The following is a 16,661-nucleotide window of genomic DNA, read 5'->3' on the forward strand; positions in this document are numbered from 1 at the left end:
AAGCATTGCTTTACCATTGTATTTTAATGCAGTATTTCTTTCCAGACAGGTCTACTTCTCATTTCCTGTGTATTCTGCAGGGCCAGTTTAAAATAATACACCCTGTGAAAAATGTATTATGAATTTAGAGGCAAAAGAACTATGCTTACACGAATCTCCATTCAGCTATTGCATTAATCTGTGATTATCCATGTGTGATTTCACGGAACTATATAATAGCAGCTTAAGTTCATGTTGCACCTCTGAAGGGTCACATGCAACAATGATTTACTTCAAGAGTTCTTCTTAGCATTAATTTAAAGGAAAGGATAATCCAAGTGGATCCAGCTTGTAGAATACTGCATTACAGCTAAACATGTTAGTTATTCTTGTTCTCATTACATCCTTCGCTTTAAGTATTTAAACCTGCATTTGTTTTGCAAATACGGGCAATGTATGATTTTCCAAGAGAGGAGTAGGACAACAATTTCTGTGAAAAAAAGATTTACTAAGTTGTATTCTGAATAACATGCATTTAAAATAAGTCCTTAAATGCATATTGTAAACAAATCAGGTGACATGAGTGTATTGTTAGATATTGGAATCTGGCTATGTCAGATTCACATTGCTGTGCATTTCTGTTTCATACTTGCAGTACTATGGGGGTAATTCAGACTAGCAGCGATCGCAGTCTAAATTACTTTGTGGAGTGCGACCGCACTGCGTGTGCGCACCCCGGGAGCCCCGTGAGATGCTATCAGCATCTCACTGGCTGCAATCGCCTCTGCTTGATTGACAGGCAGAGGCGGTCGTGGAGTGGGAGGGTGTGTACCAACGGTGCAGAACGCCGTTGGTGGGCGTGGTCCGGACCATTTGGCGGGCTGCCCGTGGTGGCTGTGTGATGTCACACGCAGCTGCTGCGACCCGGAATGCGAAGGGTTGCTCCCTGCCAGTGTGCAGGAGCTTCGCAGTTAGGGAGCTACTCACCAGGTACAAAAGCATTGCCGCTGCGCGATGCTTTTGTACCTGTGCGGGGGGGGGGGCAGTGCCTGACTTGCGGGGCGGACTAGCCCTGTGCTGGGCATCCCCCCACATGTCAGAGTAAATGATCGTAGGTGTGCTATATTTAGCACATCTACGATCAACTCTGAATTACCCCCTATGTTTTACCACTGTGGTGGTGTTCAGTGCTTTTGTGCAGCTTGCTGCAAAAGTGTGTTGCTTTATGTTCGTTTGCAGTAAAGTTGAAAGCAGCATGCTGATCTCAGCTCCTGGTCTCCACGTCTGTTTGTGTCAATGAGCACTTACACGAACACAACAATTGGCGACGAGGATGGGATATGACCCCATGCGTGCAAAGCATGGAGACCTGGAGCTGAGATCAGCATGCTGCTTTCAAGTTTACTTGACTGCAAACGAACGTAAAGCAGCATAATTTTGCAACAAGCTGCACAATAGCACTGAACATGGTACTGCAAGTATGAAACAGAAATACACAGCAATGTGACTCCGACATAGCCAGATTTCAATATCTAACAGTTCCCTCCCCATGTAGATAAATACCTCTTAACCCATCTCACAAGTCCAGTCTTTGTGGTGCCTATCTTACACGAGAAGGATAGCGGCGGTCCTCATGAATGACCTGTGAACTTGGAGCAGGAGCACTTAAGATGTCTGTGGACTTTACTATGTCAGTGTTCACTTCAACTTTATCATTGGGCTGGAACAATTGTGCAACTTTGGACAGGTCATCTGAACAATCCTTTGTGTCTACTGGTGCTGGTATTGACACCGGAGCTTCTGCAGAAGGTTTTTCTCCATCAAGCGTAGGTGATCCATTATGGTCATGTAGTTGATCCAGGTGCCTGTGCCACAGTACCCTGGCTCAATTTCCACAACATATGATAGTGGGCCTTTACATTGTTTAACTGTGGCCATTACCCACTTCTGTTCCCCGCAATAGTTACAGGCACACACAGTCTTGGATAATGGCCGAGATGCAAAGCTATTAAACGTTCCTGTCCATCTGGCATAGTATGTGACATGACCGCTCCAATGCCGTAAGATGAGGCATCACAGGCCACATAAAAGGGAAGCTGTGTTAAAGGCTTCCCTGCCAAAAGACGTGTTCCAGCTTCGCTCCTTTTTAGGGTTCAATAACTATTACCACAGATTCTTGCCTAACTTAGCCACAGTTCTGCATCCATTACATCAGTTGCTCCAGCAGGGTCAGAAATGGCTATGGTCTACAGAAAGTGAGCATGCTTTCACAAAGGCAAAGGACTTGATAACATCAGACACAATGTTAACCCGCTACGACCCCTCACTTCCTGTTAGAGTGGCCTGTGAGGCCCCATCTTACAGCATTGTAAATTATGTTTAGACCTCGCATTGAGTTCTACCAAAATCAGTGGTAGCCAACCCTAGTCCTCGAGAGCTACCAACAGTTCACGTTTTCCAGCTCACCTAGCAGGTGCACAGGTGCAGGTATTACTAACTGACACATTTTAAAAGATCCACAGTTGGAGCTAATTACTTCACTTGTGATTCTGTGAGGAGACCTGGAAAACGTAAACTGTTGGTAGCTCTCGAGTACCAGGGTTGGCTACCCCTGACCAAAATAATGGAGGATTTCATCATGCCTCCTGAACAAAAGTATTTCTTCTGAAAAACTAAATTCTGATGAAAACAGCTTTTCGGAAAAGAGATACTTTCCTCCCACTGCCCTGACTCAACGCTTCTTGTATTGCTGTATGCGCATGCAGCTGCAGGCAGGGCCACCATCAGGGGAGGACTGCTGGGACTGGAGTCCCAAGCGCTGACAGCTTAGGTGGCCCAGCTGACTGCAGAGTTCCTCTTTACACTAACACTGCTAGCGCTGACCAGAGAATGATATGAATGAATGCCTCATCACACAGCTAAGCTCATTAATTAACTCTTCAGACAGCGCTAGCAGCAGCATCTGCACAGGGAAACTGATCTGACATGAATCAGAAGCACCTGCAGCAGGACCAGATTATGCCTCCATTCTTCGTCCATAGTTGCTCCAACTGTCACTCTCCTCCTCTTTCCCTCTTGCTCCCATTGGGAGGACATAGTGTGCACTGACTGAAGATGGAATTGTGAGATTGTGGCTGCTGTACCCAGAGGTACCTCTGCCCATCTCTCCTATACAGTCTGTCTTACTGTCCCCTTTACTATTCCTGCCTCTGCTCCCTTCCCACATCTATGTCTTTGCTCTCTCCCCACATCTGTGTCTCTGAAACTGCCATATCTGTGTCTCTGGCTGCAGCTAAAAATGTACAGAACTGTGCAAAAATTTTAAGCAGGTGTGGAAAAAATGCTGAAAAGTTAGAATGCTTTAAAAAATAGAAGTGTTAATAGTTTCTTTTTATTTAACAAAATGCAAAGTGAATGAACAGTAGAGAAATCTAAATCAAATCAATATTTGGTGTGATCCACACTTTGCCTTCAAAACAGCATCAATTCGTCTAGGTACACTTGCACAGTTTTTGAAGGAACTCGGCAGGGAGGTTGTTTCAAACATCTTGGACTATGTAAGTTCCCCAAGTTATTCAGTCCTCGAAACGCATTTCAAAGTTTTATCTCGGTGGTACAGGTGTCCCCTAAAACTGGCTAAAATGTTCCCTGATGTACCAGACACTTGCTGGAGATGTAATAATGCAACGGGCTCCCCGATGCATGTCTGGTGGGACTGCTCCATACTTTGTCCCTTTTGGGATAAAGTCGTTGCAATCTCAAAATTGATAGTGGGTTCGGGGGTTCCCTCTGAGCCTGCCTTCTGGCTTCTCAACTGTGTTACAAGGCCCCTGTCGACCTACAAAAACTCTTTACTAAAGTTTCTCAATAGCGCAGCCAAAGCGGTTATCCCGGTTCGCTGGCGATCTATTGAACCTCCTACTATGAGGGAATGGGTTGCCAGAGTAGACTGGTATATGTCTATGGAAGAATTGCGGGTGACACCGGAGACCCATCGGAGATTCACGACTATTTGGTCCCCTTGATTGGAATTTAAGGCCTCACAAGCATACCCGACATTGGTGCTCTAACTTGGGCCCTTCACAGTGACCTCTATTTCCGATTTCTAACCGCCTTATTGTTATTTGGAGCTAGGTGTTGATATTTATGCTCCTTGATCTGACTGGACCTAGGAAATTCCACACTGTCTTTACCCTCCCCTCCCTTACTCTGATTCTCTTTTTTCCACCCTGTTCTCTTTTCTGTCCCTTTTCTCTTTGTTTGTTTTAGTGTTAAGAAATGCTTTGTTTAGACAGCTTTTACTTAGGCCGGATTTGACCTAGGTTGGGAGGTATTTACCTTGACACTGAGTTTATATATAACTGGCCATAACGACTATGTTTTACTGTCACTGCTTCTACCTATTGGATTGTGTTTTCCTGTATTACCAGTTAAACTATGTATGCTGTCTTCTTTATCCTGTTATTTTCTTACAAATCAATAAACATTTATTGGGGAAAAAACAAACATCTTGGACTAACCACAAATCTTCTGTGGATGTAGGCTTGCTTAAATTCTTCTTTTTTTTCATGTAATCCCAGATAGACACAATTATGTTGAGATCAGGGCTCTGTGAGGTTCAGATCACCACTTCCAGGACTCCTTGTTCTTCTTTACACTGAAGATAGTTCTTAATGATATTGGTTGTATATTTGGGGGTCGTTCTCCTGCTGCAGAGTCAGACGCCTCCATTATGTTACTGCATGATGGATAAATAGGAAAGCCCTGGCACTAATGTTGGGTGACTAACACTTACAGCACCCTCCTAATCTAGGTTACACCACAAAATCCAAAACCGTAGCATTAAATATAGAGTGATAGATCTGATTCGTTCGCTAGTGCAGATCATTGAAAATATAGCAGAGCTGGTGTAAGACAATCAAAATTACTACATTTTGAAGTCAACGTATGTTCCTGTGGTGCCCCGGTCAGGTGATACTAGGCGAGTTACCATCGCCTAGTATCACCTTACCGAGGCCTGTGAGCCATTCCTGCTACTGTACGGAGCACAATAGGAACAGACGTTAATTTCTCAAAATGATTCATCTGTACCAATATCAGCGCCTCTTTACTTAAACACTATGTTCAACGACAGTGGGCAACAGAAAATAACTATGAAACTTAAAATACTGCAAATTAAATGTAGCATTGGGCAAATAGTCTCTTTGCTATCACAAATGTTGATGGGCAGAGTCATAACTAAGGGTGTGCGAGCATTGCAGTACAGCAAGAGCCAGTGGATCTTTTTCAAGGTGACTCCTTGAAAAAGACCTACCCAGGATCAAAATGCGTTGGTGGGGGGCAGTCTGATGCTGAGAGAGAGGTAACCTGACCAGTTCCAAGGAGACTATATTTGCAGAGGAACCGGGCCCCATTTTTCCATCTTGCTGCACTGCATTTCCTTTAAGAGATCTGGTAGGAATCTCCAATTTTAAAACTCAGCACACCGCATCACTGCCTGTTTTGTCTGTTTTTGTCAAGTGTGTTGTTAATAATGAAAAGGATTTTATACTATGGATCCCTTCTGTGGAATCTGCTTTTTTTACATTGGGTGAGAGCCTGGCTGTGAGACGCTGGACGTGGGTGAGAGAGGATAAAGCCATATTGGAGTCAGCCTTAAAGACACACTTGATGTGCACGTTTAACACTTTCAGTCTGTGAGTGCAACAATTAGAGGGCATCCCTTTGAGCTGTTTGTTTGGTGGTGGACATTACACTATTTATTTCAGTGATTTGGATTCACTGTATGGAACATATAAAGACAATTCTTATTTAACTGTATTACACGAGAACGATTTGTGTTTTCTCTTCACATGTTGACATAACCATTGAACCAAGCCATAAGAAAAAGGAATCTCATGTCGAATTATCCTAAGAGGAGTATCATCTATTTAAAATTTGACTACGCGTCAGGGCTCACGTTTGATAATTTCTTGTGGTATATGTATTTTTGAGAGCAAGTGTGTCGTTCCTAAATCAATTTTTGAGCATAGGCGGCTTTGGTGCGCACTAGGATTTACCTACTCTTTTTGTTATTTTATCTAACCTAGAACTCAGTTCAAACCCCTGATGGTTCCATAACAAACAGGCCAGGAGTTCAATGGATATAGCAAATAGCGCTGGGGATAGGGGACAGCCTTGCCTAGTACCACGCATTAGTGGAAAGGAAGAGGATATGAACCCATTTACCAACACTTGAGCTACGGGAGCAGAGTACAAAAGTAGAACCCATTTAATGATTTTAGGGCCTATACCACAGCATTTCATAGTCTCCCATAGAAAGGGTCACTAAACAGAGTCAAATGCCTTAGCAGCATCAAGTGAAACAATTACCAAGGATGTCTCCTGTCTGTGAAAGATCTGAATGTGGGTAAACAAACGTCAAAGATTAATGGAAGTTGATTTGCCTAGCATAAAACCCGTCTGATCCGGGTGGATGATAAACAATATCACCTGATTAAGCCTGGTCGCTAGTATTTTGGCCAAATATTTTACATCTGTAGTAAGTAGGGAAATTGGATGATAAGATTCATCAAATTTTGGATCCTTCCCTGGCTTAGGGAGAACAACGATAAGAGCCTCCAACATAGACTGTGGGACAGTGGCATTCTCAAAGAGTTGGTAATACAGTTCCAATAAACAGGGCAAATAAAAGTGAGTGTATTTTTTATACACCTCATTTGGAACAGCATCTAAACCTGGAGCATTCTTCCCAGGGAAAAAGCGAAGGGCCACTTCTACTTCTACAGCAATCTCTACCACTGTAACTGAAGAATGTTCAGCCCTGGATAAATGTGAAAGAGAACTCACAGGCCTGGGAATGAGCAGCAAACAGAAGTCTATACTGTTTTGTTGAGCAAGTGATCATTCCATTCTTTTTTACAAAACAGGCCAAGCTCATTTAGAGGAGTCTGTACCACTGGACAAATATTCCACTTCCAACCTCCTACAAGACTCTTCTAGTTCTAGCTCCTGATGCTTAAAAAAGATTTAAATTCCGCTACATGTTTAAGCAACGTGCCTCTTAAAAAGTAATTACAGGCATCCCACACCACCTGCAGCCCAGCTGAACAGCAATTTGTAAAGAAGTAGCCCTCCCAAGCAGCCTCCAATTCTGAGCCAGCCACTATCATGGTTACCCACAATGGGTTGAGCTTCCAGAAAGACTTCCCCCTCTGTATTCCCAAATCTAGATCAATTGCAAGTGAGGAGTGATCCGAAATACTTATAGGTTCATAGCTGACTGACGGCACCCTAGGCCAGAGGTTCCCAAATGCATTCTTCAAGGCACCCCAACAGTCTAGGATTTAGGTATATCCATGGCTCAGCACAGATGGTTAAATCAAATTGACTGAGGTGCTAATTAAGTCACCTGTGGCCAAGCATGGATACATTTAAAACCTGTACCGTTGGGGTGCCTTGGAGACTGCGTTTGGGAACCTCTGCAACAGGTTGGAAGAGACTATGACCAGGTCAATCCTAGAGAATGTGCCATGAGTGTGGAGAAACACAAGATAATTGCTTCACCCTAGGGTATCTCATCCTCCAGGCATCTGCCAGGTCCATCCACCCCAGCGGGGAGTTTCCAGAGTTTGATCTCCAGCAATCTAAAGTGGGGTCAAGGACATTGTTAAATTCACCTATGCACAAAGCAATGGTATCCGTTAACTGGGCCAGGAATTCAGCAGCCTTTTTAACATGTGATGAGAATATGATGGAGGAATGTATATGGTCAGTAATAGAAAAGGTATACAAGTAGAATGAACCCAACATTGAATAAAAACATAACGTCCCCACTGTTCAGTCTGCAAGGACTCCAAGCTAAAACATGGCATCCTCCAAATTAGAATAGATACCATTTGGGATGCCGTGGTATGGAAGGAATGAAATGCACAGCCAACTCAGGTCTTTTTTTTATCAGGAATAGTAGTTTACCATCCAGTAAATGCATCTCGGTGAGACAAACAAAATCTGCTTTGTACTGCTGAAGCTGCCAGAGGACAAGGGACCTTTAATTTTTTCATTGATCCCTCTAACATTCCAGCTTACAACCAAGTCCGGACAAAGAAATGAGTAGTCAACCAAATCAATGTGTCCACCATACCCAAATAAATATGCAGCCCTAGGAGCAACAGGGAGATACCTGTAATCACAAGAAGAAGTGCAATACGGAAACAAGGAAGAGAAGAAAGGAAAAAAAGGAGAGAAACAACAAGAAAATAAATAGAGATACAGCAAAAGAACACAACCAACCCCACCCATATCTCCCACCATGAATACCTGTCCCCAACTTTGACATACAGTACCTAAGCCTCTGAACGAACTCCTAAACAAAATTAGCAGGTCATATCACCCCAGGATCAACCTTACAGAACCAAAAAAAAAAAAAAAAAAGCCTGTCAAACAATGGAGCAATATATGTAATGACCCCTAGGCAAGAGAAGCTCCCCAGTAAAGTAAGCTCCTGGCAGTATAGTAAACCTAAGAGTGCATCATAAAGTACTGTAACTGGAATCACCAGCAAGGAGATATTGGAGGTTTCATAACAGCTCAAACAGCATAACAAGTACAAACATTAAATACCACAGAGAGAATGGCAAATACCACAGCTTAATAACAGTGAAAAATACAATATATATGTAGATAAAGTAATATGCCCTAGAATTTAGTGCAATTACGAGTGGTATAGAGAGAAAGGCCATACAGGTGTATCTTCATATTGTACCAGTACAATCAGAGAAGAAACAAACACAATAAAGAACAAGAAAAGAAAAAAACACACAGCAAGGTACGTAAGAGCTTTATATAAGACGAGAACATAGTTACATGTTCCATGTACGAGCAGACAATATAGAAAGTCAGTTGTTAACCATTTGTCTGTGACCCTGCTAGTGACAGTCAAGCCACAGTGCAGCCTCTCTTGTAGAAAATAATAATTTGATTTCTCCATCAGTGATGGATGGAAACAGCATGGCATATGGAAGGTTGAGATCACGTAGATGCCTCTTTGTAGGCATGAATTGTGCCCTTTTTTTCTGTACATCCACGAGAAGTCTGAGAATACCAAGATCTGGGAACCATTATGCTCCAGAAGACCCATGGTATGGACCAGCTTCTGCACATTATTCCAATCCTGATGATGGAGAAATTTAGCTATAATGATGCAAGTATTAGCTCCAGGAGGCATTACTCTAGTGGTATCCAGTAAGCCTGTTCCACTCCAAAATGTTTTGTGAAGGCATCTTGAGCTTACTGTAGGTGTCTAGTAGTCACTTCTCCAGAAATTCATCAGGACACGGACCCTCTTACTTCTCTGGCAGCCCCACAAATCTGATATTATTGCATCTGAGGCATCCCTCCATATCTGCTAGCTTTTGATGAACAGTGGCAAATTTGTGATCAAACATATGCACCTTCAGTGGGGAGACTGAATCCTACAAGGTAGAAATGTGTACCCCTGCTTCTCCAACTCTTTCATGAACTCTTTGGAAGTTTTGATGAAAAATAGATAAGTTGGATTGCACTTTGCAGATTCTGGTCATCACTACATCCAGTATATGCTGCAGGGTAATTTCAGATGTTGAGGCAGTCACAGTGGAAGCCGATACCTCCCAACATTTAGCTATTAGAATTTTTTTTATCTTTTTCTTTCCATCCTTTTATTTATTCTAATTTCACTTTAAGAAGTGAGAAAGACAAACAAAAGAAGACTGGATGTTGGCTACACCTTTTTATTATTTATTATGACAATCGTGTGATGTGTGGACTCTTTATTTTCTTCTTGAAATCGTACTTTTGGATGTGCTGAGGTGTTTATCACATACCCTGCTACAGAAATTCCACTTTATTGATACTACAATTCTTGTAATATCTTTTCCCTTTACTATTTTTCTGATATCTGGAAATTGTATTTCTCTAGCATCCATAAGGAATATTGGGGAGACTTGGTACGATGGCATATAGACGGGGTCCAAAGGAGCCGGTGCACTTTAAATTTCTTTACTGGGTGTGCTGGCTTCTCCCTTCAGTGCCCCCTCCCACAGGCAGTTTTGAAAAAAGTGCCCTCAGGAGAGGATGCACATCTATGCAGCTCCAGAGCGTTTTCTTCATTTTCTTTTAAACTTTTATTATTTTCGGTATGCTGTTTGGGCAACACAGCTGGGTTGGGGGGGGGGCGGTCACTGGCCTTGCGAGGGGTCAGAGCCGCTTCCCCGCTGCAGTACCACCGTCCTGAGAGGTTGTTTGTTCAGCGGGACACTATGCCTTAGCTGTCACAATCGCAGCACACCGCACACCCCTAACAGATGCCTGAAGGTGACGACAGTGGTGAGTACAAACCAAGGTACCCCGGTTCATGGTGCGGGTGCGGAAAACGGGACCCTCCTGGGGGGACCCGCTAGAGCTCCCTGTGTAAACTGGCTAGCAGTGGCTTAAACTAGCACTTGTGTGATGTTTTCAAGCACTTTAGGAGACATTGCCAGTATAAAAAACTCTGTAGCTCCAGCGCCATTGGGGGGGCGGAGCTACCTCAGAGCAGGATCAGCGGCATTTTGGCGCCTTCCTCTGCTTACTGCAGCAGCAGCAGGATCACACAGCTCCTCCTGACACTCAGAAAACACTGGAAAACTGATACAGGGTGTAGCAAAGGGGGAGAGCCGCTACTTTACACGCAATCTGTGTCCTATACAGGACAGAAATCATTAGTGTTTCACTGTGATATAATAAGCTCACAGCCTCACTGGGGCTGTGTAGCTGGGGTGTGCTGGTCTTCTCTCTGTTTCCCTCTCACATACAGTAAGGGCAGGCTTGATCAATTTTACTGTCTGTTTGTATATGTATGTCATTGTGATCTACTGTGAACATGGGTAAACACAAACTATGCAGTGTGTGCGCCACACCAGATTCTCTCCCTTATCATCTGATTCTGTTTCATGTGAACAATGCAGCCAATCTTCACAGCTCAGTGAGGGGGCTGGGGGAGAGGGTCCAAAGCACTCCTGGCTAGCGGCCTTTAATAATATGATGTCTGATATGTCATCACAACTCACTGCTAATGTTCAGAAAACTCAGCTACTACAACAGGCTGTTGCAGGCTTAGCTGCTAGGGCAGGTGTTACACAGCCCCCCCTCTCTAACTCAGGACCACAAAAGCGTGGTTTACTCTACCTGCTCTACTCTCTGATTCAGATGAGGATATACAGGAGGATGGAGATGGCTTGGATCCCATTAGTGGAGATTCCGCTTCTGTTCAGGGTATTGAACCCCTCATTCTGGCTATACGAGATGTGCTAAAGCTCCCTCTAGAGGACGCTGCGTCACAGCAGTCGTTTTTCTTTACACAAAACTAGCCTAATGATACTTTCCCTGATTCTGCAGAGTTAATTACCTGTTTAAGTTAGCCTGGAAAAATCCAGACACAAAATACCAAGTGTCAAAAAGATTTTTCCACACTTTCCCATTTGCTTCTGAAGGTAGGAAATTCTGGGAAGAACCCCGGGAGTTGACTGTCAAAAAAGGCGGTGCAGCCTGCCCTGGGCTCCTTTACCATAAAGGACCCTGGAGACGAAAAAATAGAGACTACACTAAAGTCTATCTACACAGCAGCAGGTGTATCGCAAAGGCCGGTCATAGCGGGTTGCTGGATGACCCATTATTATTATTATTATTATTACATTTTATTTATAAGGCGCCACATGTGTTTCGCAGCGCCGTACAAAGGACAGTACAGGAGACAAAACATTGCATTACAGTAAATAAATATCAGAAATAGAGTACAGGTAACAGAGCACCACACATTCTCAAGACATAATACAGCTAAGATGTAAGTATTGAGGGAGTGATCATCATACTACTAGAGGCTGGTGGCCATAGATGGAGATGAGCCTTTACTAGCAGGATAAAGATGGTCGTTGAGTAGGGGAGAGCTGTGAGTGAAATGTGTTGAGACGAGGGCTTAGATAACAAGAGGAAAGAGGGCCCTGCTCTGAAGAGCTAACAATCTATTGGGGAGGGGCAACAGACAGATGACAAGAGGTGCAGGCAAGTGGGAGGTAGCCTGATGGCAGTATGCAAGCAAAGCTGAGATGTTCTTGGCATGAGGCAGGGGGTGGAGGCGTGGCTTAACCACTGGGTTATGCATCGGGAGGGTATGCTTTGATGAATAGGGGGGTTTTAAGTTCCCGTTTGAAGCTTTGCAAGGTTGGGGAGAGTCTAATGGAGCGGGGGAGTGCGTTCCACTGAAGGGGTGCAGCACGGGCAAAATCCTGAACTCGTGCATGGGAAGCAGTGACCAGGGTGGTGGAGAGGCGACGGTCATTAGTTGACCGTAGGGGGCGGGAGGGAGTATGAAGGGAAAGGAGGTTGGAGATGTAGGGAGCAGTGGAATTAGAGATGGCCTTGTATGTGAGGGTGAGGAGTTTGAAGAGGATTCTGTAGGGGAATGGGAGCCAGTGTAGATTTTGTTGAAGGGGAGTGGCAGATGTGGTGCGGCGGGAGAGGAAGATAAGCCTAGCTGCGGAGTTCAGGACAGATTGGAGGGGAGCAAGATGGGAGCAAGCGAGGCCAGTGAGGAGGACATTGCAGTAGTCAAGTCGTGAGATGACCAGTGAGTGGATGATGAGTTTAGTTGCACTCTGGGAGAGATATGGCCTGATACGAGCAATGTTGCGTAGCTGGAAACGACAGGATTGTGCCAGAGCTTGGATGTGGGGTGCAAAGGAGAGGGAGGAGTCAAGAGTGACGCCCAGGCAGCGGAGTTGGGGAACGGGGGAGATGGTGGTGTTGTCAACAATTATGGAGATATTGGTCGGGGGTGTTGCTCTGGATGGGGGAAAGATGATGAGTTCCGTTTTGTCCATGTTGAGCTTTAGAGAGCGTTCAGACATCCAGGAGGAGATTGCAGAGAGGCAGCTGGAAACCTGAGAGAGGACAGAGGGGGATAGATCAGGAGATGAGAGGTAGAGTTGTGTGTCATCAGCATAGAGGTGGTATTGAAGGCCAAATGAGTTAATGAGCGCACCCAGGGAAGAGGTATACAGGGAGAACTGAAGAGGTCCAAGGACAGAACCCTGAGGGACACCAACAGGAAGGATGGAAGGGTGTGAGGTGGTGCTTGAGGCAGACACAGAGAAGGAGCGGTTAGTGAGGTAAGAAGAAAACCAGTCAAGGACAGTGCTAGAGAGGCCAGCGTTTTGGAGTGTGCCGAGGAGGAGAGGATGATCTACGGTGTCAAAGGCAGCAGAGAGGTCCAGAAGGATGAGCAGAGAGAAGTGGCCCCTGGATTTGGCCGAAAGCAGGTCATTGGTGACTTTCACTAGGGCAGTCTCAGTTGAGTGGAGTGGGCGAAAGCCAGATTGTAGTGGATCGAGGATGGAGTTGTCAGAGAGGTAGCTTGTGAGACGGCTGTAGACTAGTCGTTCAAGTAATTTGGAGGCGAAAGGGAGAAGAGAGATGGGGCGGTAGTTAGTGTGTGATGAGGGGTCGAGGTTGGGTTTTTTGAGAATAGGTGAGACCAGAGCATGTTTGAATGGTGAGGGGAAGATGCCGGTGGAGAGGGACAGTTTAAAGAGGTGAGCAAGGTGGGAGCAGGCAGTGGGGGAGAGGGAGCGGAGAAGACGGGAGGGAAGGGGGTCCAGGGGGCAGGTGGTGGGGGGGGGGGATAAGATGAGGGAGTGGACTTCCTTTTCTGAAGTGGGATGGAAGGAGGACAGGGTGGGATAGATGGAGGGGAGGGATAAAGGGGGCAGGGGGGTAGCAGAGGGGTGACGGCGGGAGATGTCGTGTTGGATATCCTCAATTTTGGAGATGAAGAAGGAGGCAAAGTCAGTGGCAGTGAGGGAGGATGGGAGGGGAGGAGGAGGGGGGCGAAGGAGAGTGTTGTAAGTTTCAAAGAGACGGCGTGGACAGGAGGACTGTGAAAAGATGAGTGCTTGGAAATAGGATTGCTTGGCGAGGGAAAGAGCAGAGCTGTAGGAGGAGAGAATAAACTTGAAATGGAGGAAGTCCGCCAGAGAGTGAGATCTCCTCCAGGAGCGTTCAGCGGAGCGTGAGCATTTTTGTAAGAAACGTGTTAGTTTGGTGTGCCAGGGTTGGGGTTTGGAGCGGCGGAGGGGGACAGAGGAAAGGGGGGCCACAGAGTCGAGAGCAGCGGTTAGGGAAGAGTTATAGAAGGTGGCTGCCTGGTTGGGACAAGTCATAGTGGAAAGAGGAGAGAGGAAAGTCTCGAGGGAGGACATGAAAGTGGGGTTGAGAGACCCGAGATTGCGTCTGGTGGTGGTGGGTCTGGGCGTGGAGAGGAGGAGGGAGGAAGAGAGGGTGAAGGAAAGCAGATGGTGGTCAGAGAGAGGGAAGGGAGAGTTTGAGAGATCACATCGGTGGGTGAAGACAAGGTCGAGGGAGTGGCCGAGATTGTGAGTAGCGGTGGAGGTCCATTGAGAAAGTCCAAAGGAGGTGGAAAGGGCGAGAAGATTAGTGGAAGCGGCATTAGTGATGTCAATAGGGATGTTAAAGTCTCCGAGGATGACAGAGGGGAGGTCGGAGGAGAGAAAGTGGGGAAGCCAGGCAGCAAAGTTGTCAAGGAAAGGTAAACAGTGGCCAGGGGGGCGGTAGATCACTGCCACAAGGAGGTGAATGGGGTAGAAGAGGCGGATAGTGTGGACCTCGAAGGTGGAGAAGGTGAGAGAGGGCTCAGGTGGGATGACACGAAAGGTGCAGTTAGGGGAGAGAAGGACGCCCACGCCTCCACCCTGGCGACCATCAGTTCTGACTGTGTGGGTGAAGGAGAGGCCTCCGTAGGAGAGGGCAGCAGGGGAGGTGGTGTCAGAGGAGGAGAGCCAGGTTTCAGTGATGGCGAGAAGGTGAAAAGAGTGGGAGATGAAGAGGTCATGGATAGTTGGCAGCTTGTTGCAGATTGATCTAGCATTCCAGAGTGCACAGGAGAAAGGAAGGGAGGGGACAGGGGAGATAGGGATAAGGTTGGCTGGGTTCTGAGTGTTTGTGGGTGATTTTGAATTTGGGGGGTGAGACGTGGCAGTGAGGATTGGTATGTGACAGGATCGAGGAGCCATAATTTGGTACAGTAGTGTTCAGGGGAATAGAATGGTGTAGGTGTAATATAGAATGAACAAGGAGAATGTGGGGTGTAATGTAAGCAAAAGACAGTGCAAACAGAATTTTAAGAAATAATGTTAGGAACGGAAAGGCTGAGATGGATACACAGTGGTTGTAGATTGTGTAAATGAGAGTGTGAGCAATGGCCCTCATTCCGAGTTGATCGGTCGCAAGGCGAATTTAGCAGAGTTACACACGCTAAGCCGCCGCCTACTGGGAGTGAATCTTAGCTTCTTAAAATTGCGACCGATGTATTCGCAATATTGCGATTACTAACTACTTAGCAGTTTCAGAGTAGCTCCAGACTTACTCTGCCTGTGCGATCATTTCAGTGCTTGTCGTTCCTGGTTGACGTCACAAACACACCCAGCGTTCGCCCAGGCACTCCCACCGTTTCCCCGGCCACTCCTGCGTTTTTTCCGGAAACGGTAGCGTTTTCAGCCACACGCCCCTGAAACGCCGTGTTTCCGCCCAGTAACACCCATTTCCTGTCAATCACATTACGATCGCCGGAGCGAAGAAAAAGCCGTGAGTAAAAATACTTTCTTCATAGTAAAGTTACTTGGCGCAGTCGCAGTGCGAACATTGCGCATGCGTACTAAGCGGATTTTCACTGCGATGCGATGAAAAATACCGAGCGAACAACTCGGAATGAGGGCCAATGTGTGAAAGCAGTAGGGCTGCTACTTAATCAGACAGGTTGTTCAGTATCCAGGCTGTGCAGGCTGCAGGCATTACTGGTAGTGGTAGTGGTATGGGTAACTCACTGTAGTCTGTTGGTTGCAGTTCTTTTGTGGAGATGGGGGAGTTAGCCTGCTGTCCCTCTGTTTGTCTCCTGTTTATCTACGTATATCTCCATAGATTATATCATCATACTTTGCACTAACATACTTAGCAACAAAAGATGCTTGCAGCATTGATCTATACTAGTTAAATAACCATGCAGACATGGATACAGGGTTAATTGATAGCAGCCCCCACCCTCTGAAAACTCCACCCACAACAAAAGGTTGCCTCAAGGTGTGAACAAATCATTATACCCCCACTAATACACAGTGAGAACAGACTATAGTCTGGCCTAGAAATAACTAGTTAAAGATAAAATTGTCAATACCTAGCATAGTACAAAAGGCATGTAGTGGGTGGATGTCAAAGTTGCAGCAGTGAGAGATTGTCAATACCTAGCATAGTACAAAAAGCATGTAATGGGTGGATGTCAAAGTTGCAGCAGTGAGAGATTGTCAATACTTAGCAACAAAAGATGCTTGCAGCCTAAGATGCTTGCAGCATTGATCTATACATGCCATTCACACGTGGGCTTCTCAAATTCAGGAGGGCCTCTCCGGGGGTATGCCTCTGGTCACTACGGTGATGCTCCTGAAGCACATTCAGGACACTGCATGCGTCCTGTGACTCGCTCAAGGAGATGGGCAAAATTAATGCTAGGACTACTGCCATGGCAGTGTAGGCGCGCAGGGCCTTGTGGTTGCGTCATTGGATAGCGGACACAGAATCCAAGCGCAGTGTGGAATCTC

General features: G+C 45.7%; 1 protein-coding gene across 1 annotated transcript in view; it reads left to right on the forward strand.

The window, feature by feature from the left end:
- Window positions 1–16,661, forward strand: part of WNT2 (Wnt family member 2) — a 142,407-nt gene that overhangs the window by 114,694 nt on the left and 11,052 nt on the right. The gene's annotated exons all lie outside the window — the stretch shown is intronic.

This window comes from Pseudophryne corroboree, chromosome 6 (genome assembly GCF_028390025.1).
Source record: "Pseudophryne corroboree isolate aPseCor3 chromosome 6, aPseCor3.hap2, whole genome shotgun sequence".
NCBI lineage: Eukaryota > Metazoa > Chordata > Amphibia > Anura > Myobatrachidae > Pseudophryne > Pseudophryne corroboree.